Raw genomic sequence first — 10525 nt, forward strand, 5'->3', positions numbered from 1 at the left:
CTCTAGAGCAACATCAGTAGAACAGTTTTCAGCATCCTCTAGCTGCAGTGGCACCTCTGCTGAGCGCTACAACAAGCAGGTGCAGTTCATCTAACTTTCACAAGAAATAGTAGGGGGGGAGGGGGGGGGGGAGCACTATGTGTGACCTCTTCAAGGGTCTGAAACATCTGTACTCCCTTTTACCTGTAGATCCAAAACATCCCACTAACATTCTTAGTAAAAGTACCAGTACTTCCGTTTATCTCCTCTAGGGGTCAGAGCAGCCACACTCCTACTGACCTTTTTCAGGAGATGATAAGCACACCATGGAATCAATAGTTATTTATTGTTCATATAAATGTTCTATGCAGGCAATCAACAACTGTGTCAGAGTCCTCTCTATCAAGATCCTTGCTGTATTTCAAGCGGTTTTCTTGATGAAGGTAGTCCCTTGTGGCCCTGAAACTGCTTGCATGGAAAAAGTAATATGGCCAATAAATGACAATTTTTGCTTGCATGGAAAAAGTAATATGGCCAATAAATGACAATTTTTGGACTCATGGCATGCTGATCATGTCCTCTATTCTTGATTTGATGACACATTCACATTCCAAGACACATTCGGTCAAGCACTTGCTATAGCTACAGAGTGGTGAGATGTGCAGCATCAGTATTCTTTTGATCTGTCCTCTGAGGGACAGTGGCACTTCCATTCATCTCCTTTAAGGACAGAAGGCAGGAGCAGCAGCACTACCACTGATCTTCTCAAGGAAGAGAAGCAGCAGCACTTCCCCTGATCTCCTCTAGGGACAGGAGCAGCAGCACCCTACTGATCTCCTCTGAGGACAGGAGCAGCGGCACTTCTACTGACCTCCTCTAGGGGCAGGGGCAGCAGCTCTTCCACTGACCTCCTCTAGGGACTGAAGCAGCAGCTCTTCCACTGACCTCCTCTCGGGATATGAACAGCAGCACGTCCACTAATCCAGTCTATGACCACTCTAGATAAGGCTGTGTGACAAAGCAGTCTGGGAACTGGCTTCTAGAAATGTGACATGGCCACACTTTTGCAAGCAATTTCAGATACCCCAACTTACTTCAACTTAATGCAAAGTGCTGCAATGATCTCTATGGTATTGTGATTTCCTGTATTCCCTCTGTGTCCCTCCCTGTTCTAAGTAAGCTGCGTTTCCTGATGCTTGTGTACGATTTATCTCTGCATATGTTCTTCAGTAAAGAGTTCTAACTTGCAGTACTGGGTGCCTATCTGCGTGTACAGACCACTCTGCTCTATCAGAATTTGACTTCAGTGGGTTTTCCCATGCTGTTCAGAGTTCTGCTTTAAAACCGCAGACACATCTGTTCTTTACCAACTTTACCTCAGCTCTCCTCAAATCCTCCCATGTCAGACAATAAAATAGTATTTTCTTTCAGCGTTTTCCGCCACTTCTGCTGAGTGAATATTACAAGCTCGCTCTCCCGAATATAAATCCATGTAAGTCTTTTTGTAACTACTGCAGTGTCTGCCTCTTAACTATGATTTATACCATATGAGCCGAAATACCAACAATGGTTTTATTAATATGGAACTTAGACATAAGTCTGAGTTTGTTCTAAAGTCTCTTTGTTTCATCTTGTTAACATAATTCTTGCCAAGGGCTTCCCGCATTACGTTTTTCGGAGTTCTAAATAGATTAGGGTGTTCTGTGCGGCAGCCAGGGCCGCAGGAATACAAACGTATCAGGCGCTGTGATAGATGGATGACGCTCCAGCGATAACTTACACACTTAAAAGGTAGCTGAACTGCATCTGGGGAGCGGAAGAATATAACAGAGAGGAGAGAGCGGCGCTGAACAACTCTAACAGTGACTACTTTATATCATGAAACAGACAAGATATCAACCGCGCGGAAGAAGATGCGTATACAGCACCTGTTCTTAGAGGAGGCGGCCATTTTAAAACAATGCATTTAAAGTGTGAGGAACCCAAAAGTAATGATCTAAGAAAACAGGTGATGTGAGCACTTTTGTTTTCTGGATTTTGAAAATGTGTCCCTTTTGGGATGCCATATGTATAGAAAGAAAAAAAGTGTTTTGCTGTAATTGCACCATTTACTTAAAAGGGAACCTGAAGCAAGAAGTACAGTATATGGTGGTTGCCATATTAATTTTCCTTTAAAGGGAACCTAAACAGAGAGATATGGATGTTTCCTTTTAAACAATACCAGTTGCCTGGCAGACCTGCAGATCTCTTTGGCAGCAGTAGTGGCTGAATCACACACCTGAAACAAGCATGCAGCTTATCCAGTCTGACTTCAGTCAGAGCACCTGATCTGCATGCTTGTTGAGGGGCTGTGGCTAAAAGTATTAGAGACACAGGATCATCAGGGGAGTCAGAGAGTCGGGCAACTGGTATTATTTTAAAAGGAAAAATCCATATCCTTCTCAGTTTAGGTTCCCTTTAAACAATACTAGTTGCCTGGCTGCCAGCAGGGATGAGCTCTGGATCAAATTTGGACAACATCCGAATGAGTTTCATTCGAATTTAATTCTCTAATTAGTGCACCTGAGTGTGTGTGTGTGTGTGTGTGTGTGTGTGTGGGGGGGGGGGGGGGGGGGGATTTGAGCAATCGCGATTACCATTTTTGTTTTTTTACAAATCCTCAATGGATATAGAACAGATAAAAATGTACAATGGCAAAACAAAAAGCACAACACAAAATGGAAAGTGCAAAATAGACAACTGATATTGAGTCTCCTATATAGACTATAGATAAAAGTTTACATTACAGATATCACCGTAAAGAACCATCATCTGTATAGGTGTTCTCCCAAACCACAATTAGCACTTTTTTAGCATTGTAATTGCAATCGCTCTAAAATCGTGGAAAAATGCTGCATGTAGCATTGCGGCAGTGAGATCACTGCCATATAGTTAATAAAGCGCTAGCGATTGCAGGCGTTTCGGCCACTAATCGCCCCAGTGTGAATGGGCCCTAAGGTCTTTAATAATTCCTTTTTTTGTATAGCGCTTTTCTCCTGTCGGACTCAAATCGCTTGCGAGGCAGCCACTAGAGCGCACTCAGTAGGCAGTAGCAGTGTTAGGGAGTCTCGCCCAAAGAACTCCTTACTGAATAGGTGCTGGCTTACTGAACAGGCAGAGCCAAGATTCAAACCCTGGTCTCCTGTGTCAGAGGCAGAGCCCTTAAAGGGACACTTAAGTCAAACAAAAAAAATGAGTTTTACTCACCTAGGGCTTCGAATAGGGCTGCAGCTGTCCGGTACCCTCGTCGTCTCCCTCCGATCCTCCTGGCCCCGCCGGCAGCCACTTCCTGTTTCAGTGACAGGAGCTGACAGGCTGGGGACGCGAGTGATTCTTCGCGTTCCCAGACACATTAGCACCCTCTATGCTGCTATATGGTATATGATATATGCTATAGCAGCATAGATGGCGCTATTGTGGCCAGGAACGCGAAGAATCACTCGCGTCCCCAGCCTGTCAGCTCCTGTCACCGAAACAGGAAGTGGCTTCCAGCGGGGCCAGGAGGATCGGAGGGAGATGGCGAGGGCACCGGACAGCTGCAGGGGGCTATTGGAAGCCCCAGGTGAGTAAAACTCATTTTTTTGTTTGTTTGACTTAAGTGTCCCTTTAACCATTACACTAGCCAGCCACTGTTTCTAGACAGATTAATGTTTTCGGCAGGTAAGAATTTTGCCCTACATACAGTATCTCCGCTGCGTAGTTTTAGCACCCTGCCCCAACTGCAGTTTGAAAACGTTTTGTCAATCATTGTTTAATTTTAATTATACAGGTTCATCCTGTAACCAGACATAACCCGGAGAGCGAAACATGAAAAACAAAACAAAAAACAACAAAAAAAAAGACGACTTTATTAAAAGTACAAATGCTGGCTGTAATAAGATTAAATAAACTCGGCATAGTAAATTGTGAAACTCCAGCTGGGGATTCCTGTGGCGTGCAGAAGCAGCAGCAAAAACAAGAACCACTAAAAGCAGCAAAAAGAAAATAAATAGTAGAGTAAAAAAAAAAAACTAACGTAAACGAGGGTGAATAAAAAAAAATAAATCCCAAAGCAAGCACAACGCTGGCTATTTATGTTTTCTAGAAAGTTACAATATTGCAGAGTTAATTAAAAGCTTTTATATCAAGGATAAAAAAAGAATCGGTGGAGGATACGGTGTAGAAATTCATGGTATTTGAGCTGGGGAGACGCATTTGTAATGAGGGAAATTTTTATTCCGCGGCCGTATAGAGAAGATCCTTCTGTGCAAATATTTCGGTGATATTTAAGGTCAAGCTGAAGTGAAAAAGAAAAAAAACAGAAACTTACCTATGGAGATACAGATTACCCAGCAAGCTCATGGTGAACCAGAACACTAAACCACAATAATCCATGCCAGGCACTGATGAGGAGCAACCAGTCCAAAACAGTCTGTATGTGTGTTAGATTAGTGTGGCTCTGTACAATTAACAAGCTGACACATCATTGCATTGCAGCGGTTCTGGAGGTGTGGCTAGTTTACAGGGACTACAAGGGATGATTTGCATATTCAGCAGTGATGCATTGTGGGAGACATCATATGCTCACTCACGCTGAATAATTGCAAATACCTTCTGTTTTAAGAAGGCAAACTTTTGTTTTGCATACCTATGGAGCAGGAAGGTTCTGAATAGCAAAGAACCTTCCCAGGCCTCTGTCTTGTGTTTCCAGTGCCATCCATCAGAGAAAAGGCGCCCAGAGAATGAGAAAATACATTAAAAACAGTAAAATAAATAACGTTTGAGGTGGCTTACCTCAATGAAGACAAATTCATATAAAATGAACTTTAATAGCACTGGCATCGCATTTCGTTGGGTCCCTGCCCACTTCCTCAGGCCAAATCAAGTGCCTCACTGTGTTAAGAGCCAAGGTTTGAGCGTGTCGTGGCTCTTAACACAGTGAGGCACTTAATTTGGCCTGAGGAAGTGGGCATGGACCCACAAAAGGCGTTGACAATGCTATTAGAATTCATTTTATATGAATTTGTCTCCATTGAGGTAAGCCACCTTTATTTATTTTATTGTTTTTAATCCAATCTATCATTTTTTGGGCACCTTTTCACCCTGTTTGTGCATTTTATACCCCCCCCCCCCCGCCCCCCGGGCTCAATGTAGGGGATACCCTTTGATCACGTTTACAGGCCCCATTTGGCCTTTTTCTCAAATAGTGCGACCATCTCCGACTAGCCTGGACCCCCGAGTGCAGTCGGGTTTGCTGATCTCCACCTGCCTGCAGTGGTTGGTTGCCCCTTTGCCATCTCCCTTTGTGAGTACCCTCTGTTCATATATTTTTTTCTTCTTCTATCATTTGTGACGTACTGCACCATTTGGACTCCCGGTGTCTCTGTGTTTTTTGTTCCAGGGTGACTGTTCACCCTCTACTTTATCTATCCATTGGAGAAGTTCTTCAACTCGGATGAATACAATTTCATCCCTCCTCGGGTAACCTTCAGAAGTATTTGTGTCCCAAAGTATCTGGAGTCTTTGAAATCACTCAGGACTGTGAGTAGTTCCGAATGCTGACCGAGGAGGGACGAAGAGGTATTCAGACGCTGAACTCCCCCTAGAGGATGAGACTGGAACGACGGGACGGATGGAGGATTGTAAAAGTTCTATGCTATGCAGAGCCTTCTCTTTCCATAGTTTAGTATCTATAAGGTAAGGTGGTATTCTGTGCTGGAAAAGCAACTCCACCTTTCACGTCAGGTCCAAATGTTGTGCATAGATCACTGGGTCACGTGACTGAGTTTTTCAAAGAGAATAGCTGTGGAACAGTTGCATCAAATACGAAAACTGTGCGAGTAATGACATAGACTCCCTACAATCACCTTCACCAACAATGAACTAAGGCCTTAACTCTGATAACGCAATCCCCTTCTATGCAGTAGTATATTATGGGCGATCGGCGCTCTCCTGTCGGAGCACACACAATTCCTCCGTGGTGAATACTTCTCGGCTCCGGCACACTGCCGCAAAGCACCAACACTTCATCCGCAGCACCTACTCTGCACACAGCTCCATCCATTATGTTTAATTGGCACCTGCACAATAAAATACTTCAATTCTGAAGAGTATTAATTACTGGTTTATGACTCTGGCTTCTATTATTCTGGCAGCGCAGAGGAGACCATAAAAAGCCTGGCATTTCCCCACACAAAGGGGCAGTATATGTTCTGTGTGATTCATGGAACTTTCATTAATATTTCATCCAGCAGAGTCAGGCAGAGTGGAGGAAGAGGCTTATTCTCACACTCCATCTCTCTTCCCCCCTAGAGACTTATATATGTGTGTTTGTGTTATGTATGTGTGGGTGTGTGTGGGTGTGGTATGTGTGTGTGTGTTGTGTATGTTTTATATATGCGTGTGAGTGAGAGATGTGTGTATAGCTTATAGAAAGACAAAAGAAGAAATAATACACTAGGCACACGTATTGTAATTTTGCTGGAAGGGCCGGTTCTAGACTTTGTGCCGCCGGAGGCAAACTTGCGAGGATGCAGCCCCCCCTCCTCCCGATAGGTAGTATAATTGCCCCCAGTATAGGTAGCCTGGAGGGGGTAGCAGACAGGAAGGGGGCAGCGAGCAGGAGGGTCCCTCACCTGGGTCCACCTGGTCTGCGCTGCCCCTCCAGCTATAAGCGCTGCATACAAGTATCAAGCAGCGGGCGAGAACTCACCTCCTTACGTTCTAGCGCTGCATTCCACCGCTCCTCAATTCCTGCAATGCTACCCACTGTACTTCCGCAAGCACAGTGGGCGGCATTGCAGGAAGTGACGAGCGGTGGAATGTAAGGAGGTGAGTCATCGCTTCCTCGCCCGCTGCTTGATACTTGTACACAGCACTAATAGCTGGAAGGGGATCGCAGACCGGAAAGACCCAGGTGACGAGGGGGGGCAACCCCCCTCCCCAACGCTGTGCCTACTGCCCCCCTTCCTGCCTGCTACCTCCTCCAGCTCGGCAGCCCCCCACTCACTGCCAGGCGGGCGCTGCCCCCCCCCCCCCCCCCCCCCCGCTGTGTTTGTTCTTAACTGTTTTAACTGTTTGAATGCTGTTCTGTTACAATATTTTTCTGTGGTAGTAGATTTTATGCTGTAAATAATGTTTTAGAGCAAAGATGAAAAGCTGAGTTTCGTACCACTTGCCCAGTTCAATGATACTTCATTGAATCCTCCATTAAAAAAACAGCACAGCGCAGTGAAGTATCAGCGGGCCATTGGAGAGCTGCAGGGTTTTCAGATACAATTGCTTTGTTTTGGGTATAATAGTCCAGCTATGTCACGGCAGAATAGTCAACAACAACAACAACAACACAAACGCCATGCCGAATTACCCGCCGGGGACGCCAATTAAAAATATTCAGCCCGGCCTTTCAATTCCGTCCTCTCGTACCGCAATGTGCAGATTCCCTTTAAACACGATGTATGAGTGGCGGAACAAGATGAGCTGGCAGCTTAGGCTTCTCCTTTAATTGGCCCTTATTGCTTTTCCCGTAGCCGGCGCACGTTTTAATGTACCCATAATGTAAGTAATAAAATGGCATGACGGACGTCCTCTTAATAACGCTTTTACAGCTGGTGTCGGCCGGCATTAAAAAATGCATCGGGGGAGGAAAAAGAGAAAAAAAACTCAGTAGAGAAATAGAAATTAAAATGTTAATTAGGCAAGTGATTGCTGTCAGGATGCGATGACCGTGTGGTGGGATGCCTCTCCTCCAAGGGAGTCGCGGGCCTTTCGACCGCCCCCCACCCTCCATACGCCTGACTTTAACATGCTTGTGGCGCCTTCCCAGCATCCGAAGGGCCGTTCTATAGGAAAATAACCGCCGAGAAGGAGAAAAAGGGGGTTTTCAAAATATTCATCTGGAATGCCCCGCGGGCTTGCTGAACTTAGCAGGTAATTATGAATCCAGTATACATCAGGATTCTCATTATACGTGACAAGCCGTGTCTCAATCCATAACAGTCAGCGCTAGTTACATCGCCGAGAGGTCCAGGAGATGATGGTGACGGAGATTGCCATTCCCAAAGGATAACCGGCATCAGGAATGCATTAAATCCGAGTGAGGAAGTTGTATCATCACTGATCAAAAACGTAATCGTTATCGGTGATCAATAATGCATGCGATAATCCGTGATCAATGCCGTGCCTGATAATCTGCCATTAATAATGTGTGAGATAATTGGCAACCAATATTGTACAGGATCATCTGCCACCAATGATGTGTGCGTGAAAAAAAATGACCAATAAAATGCACAATAACTTGAATGATAATCCATGACCAATATTGTGCATGATAATCAGCCAGTGATAATGTGTAAAATAATTGATAACCAATACTGTACAGGATCATCTGCCAGTGAAAATGTGTGTGAAATAGTAACTAATAAAGTGCGTGATAATCCGTGAAAAAAAACTTGTTAGGCCAGATTTTCTATAAGGGCCGGTTCACACGGACGCTTGGCGGCGTCTACCGTCAAGCGTTCGGGACCCATCGGCTAAACTCTCCCATTCAAGTGAATAGGAGCGTTTAGCATTGCGCGGTTACCGTCGATTACCGTCGATTGCATAAACGCGGCGTTCTGATCCCGATTTAACGCATCGTTTCGGCCGTCCCTAGAAGCCGCATGCAATGTCCAGGGACGGCTAGCCGGCGCGGCTATATGTCCCCCTGCGGGGACGAGAAACGCCGATCGCGACGATCTCTGTACCGCCGCCACCGAACGGGACGTCGCGACTTCCTGGCCACCCCAACGCCGCCTGCCGTCCGTGTGAACCGGCCCTAAGGCACTGTGCAGGCGCCTGCGGCCCCCCTTCTCAGATCACTGACCTTAGGAGTTTACAGTTTAATCCCTGCCTCATATTACTAACCTCAGGTACTTACACCCTTATCTTTGTCTCATGTCACTAATGCTAGGTACACACCAGGGATCAGCAGAAACTACGCCAGTGCGAATTTACGCATCGTAGTTCGCATCTACGCATCGTAGTTCGAAGGCGAACTTTCCAAACTACACTTACGATTTTGCATGTAGCGAAGTACCCCTACGCGTAGCTTACGCCCACTATGCGTAGTTAACATGCGTATAGTGAACTACGTATGTGTTACTCGCGGCTAATTTTCCGCGTGCGGTTGTATGCTTACAAATTTACGCATTGGAAAGGGGAATGTACGCTTAGAAGAGTTCCCGATATAAGCATTTACAGCGGAATTCATGCGTAAAATTTTCTGCATACGGGCATAAGCATCCGCATACACTACTCTTCCCACTACGTGTAATTGCGTATTTTAACGCATAGTCCACAAAATGCATACGAAGCGAATATTTGATTTCGAAGCTGTAGTTTGGCAAAACGTAATTGCGTAAAACTACTCGTAGTACCAGCGCAGCGAAGTTGGCTAACTACGACTATCCCTGGTACACACGTTGCTTTTTTTTGTTCGATAATTTCCATCATGTCCGATATTACTTTTGAACGTTTTACCGCTCGATTTCTCATAGAAGTGAATGGAAATTTATAAGAAAAGATACGAGAATCGAGCAGGAAATTGAGCGGTAAAACGAATGGAAAGTCGATCGAACGGGAAATCGACCGTATGGTGTGTAGCCAGCATAAGGATGATATAAGACAGTGATCCTCCAGCAGCAACACCCTTCCCATGAGCCCTGTACCACATGGTTTCAGGCATGGGATATGATGTCATATGCACGGTGCCACATGGTTTGCGTACACACATGGCGGTGACAGCGGAGTAGACCAGGAGTCATGCCAGTGGAAGGGTGAGACTTTTACAACACACATGGGCACTTGAGGGGACACCGGCCAGGAGTCAGTCAATCATCATGATATCGAACGCTGTTTATGCCGCGCACCTGAATGAGCACTTGCAACATTTTCCGCTTGATCCTTTTGACCGATTTCGACCTGAAATTGATCGGAACATTGATTGGGCACACGTTACGGCACCAATTTTACGCCGATTCAATAAAATGATCGAATCAGAAGTGCAATAAGCTTGCAAAATCACCTGATGTATGGCCCCCTTTCGTGAAGAAGGCTTTGCAGTAGAGCAGATAACTGTTAGGGCTCTTTCACATTAGGGCAGATTTTCTGCGTTTCAATGCAAGGGGTAAAGTTTGCGTTACCCAAGGTGAAATGAAAGTCCATAGACTTTCATTTTAGCTTTCACATATAACGCAGCCTTTTTGTGCGTTGCGTTACACTGCACCCAGGCGCAGTTTTTCGGCCGACGCTAGCTTTATGCGTTACAATGTTAGTCAATGTAAAAGCACGCTATGCGCGTTTTTAATCCGTTAATGCAGCCAATCAGTCCCAGAATGCAACAGAGGAACAATGTAGAAAGTTGAAAACTAAAAGAAGAAAACATTACCTGCGTTTTCCTATGTGCTGTAACGCATTGAAAACGGATTAAAAACGCACACTCACTGCAGTGCAACGCATATCAAAACGCATACAACAAAACGTATGCTTT

The 10525-nt window shown here is 45.3% G+C and overlaps 1 protein-coding gene across 13 annotated transcripts in view; it reads right to left on the reverse strand.

Annotated features, from left to right (window-relative positions):
* The window catches only part of TRPS1 (transcriptional repressor GATA binding 1), a 415290-nt gene that overhangs the window by 75746 nt on the left and 329019 nt on the right, over nucleotides 1-10525 (reverse strand). The gene's annotated exons all lie outside the window — the stretch shown is intronic.

Source organism: Hyperolius riggenbachi, chromosome 5 (genome assembly GCF_040937935.1).
Source record: "Hyperolius riggenbachi isolate aHypRig1 chromosome 5, aHypRig1.pri, whole genome shotgun sequence".
In the NCBI taxonomy this organism is placed as follows: domain Eukaryota; kingdom Metazoa; phylum Chordata; class Amphibia; order Anura; family Hyperoliidae; genus Hyperolius; species Hyperolius riggenbachi.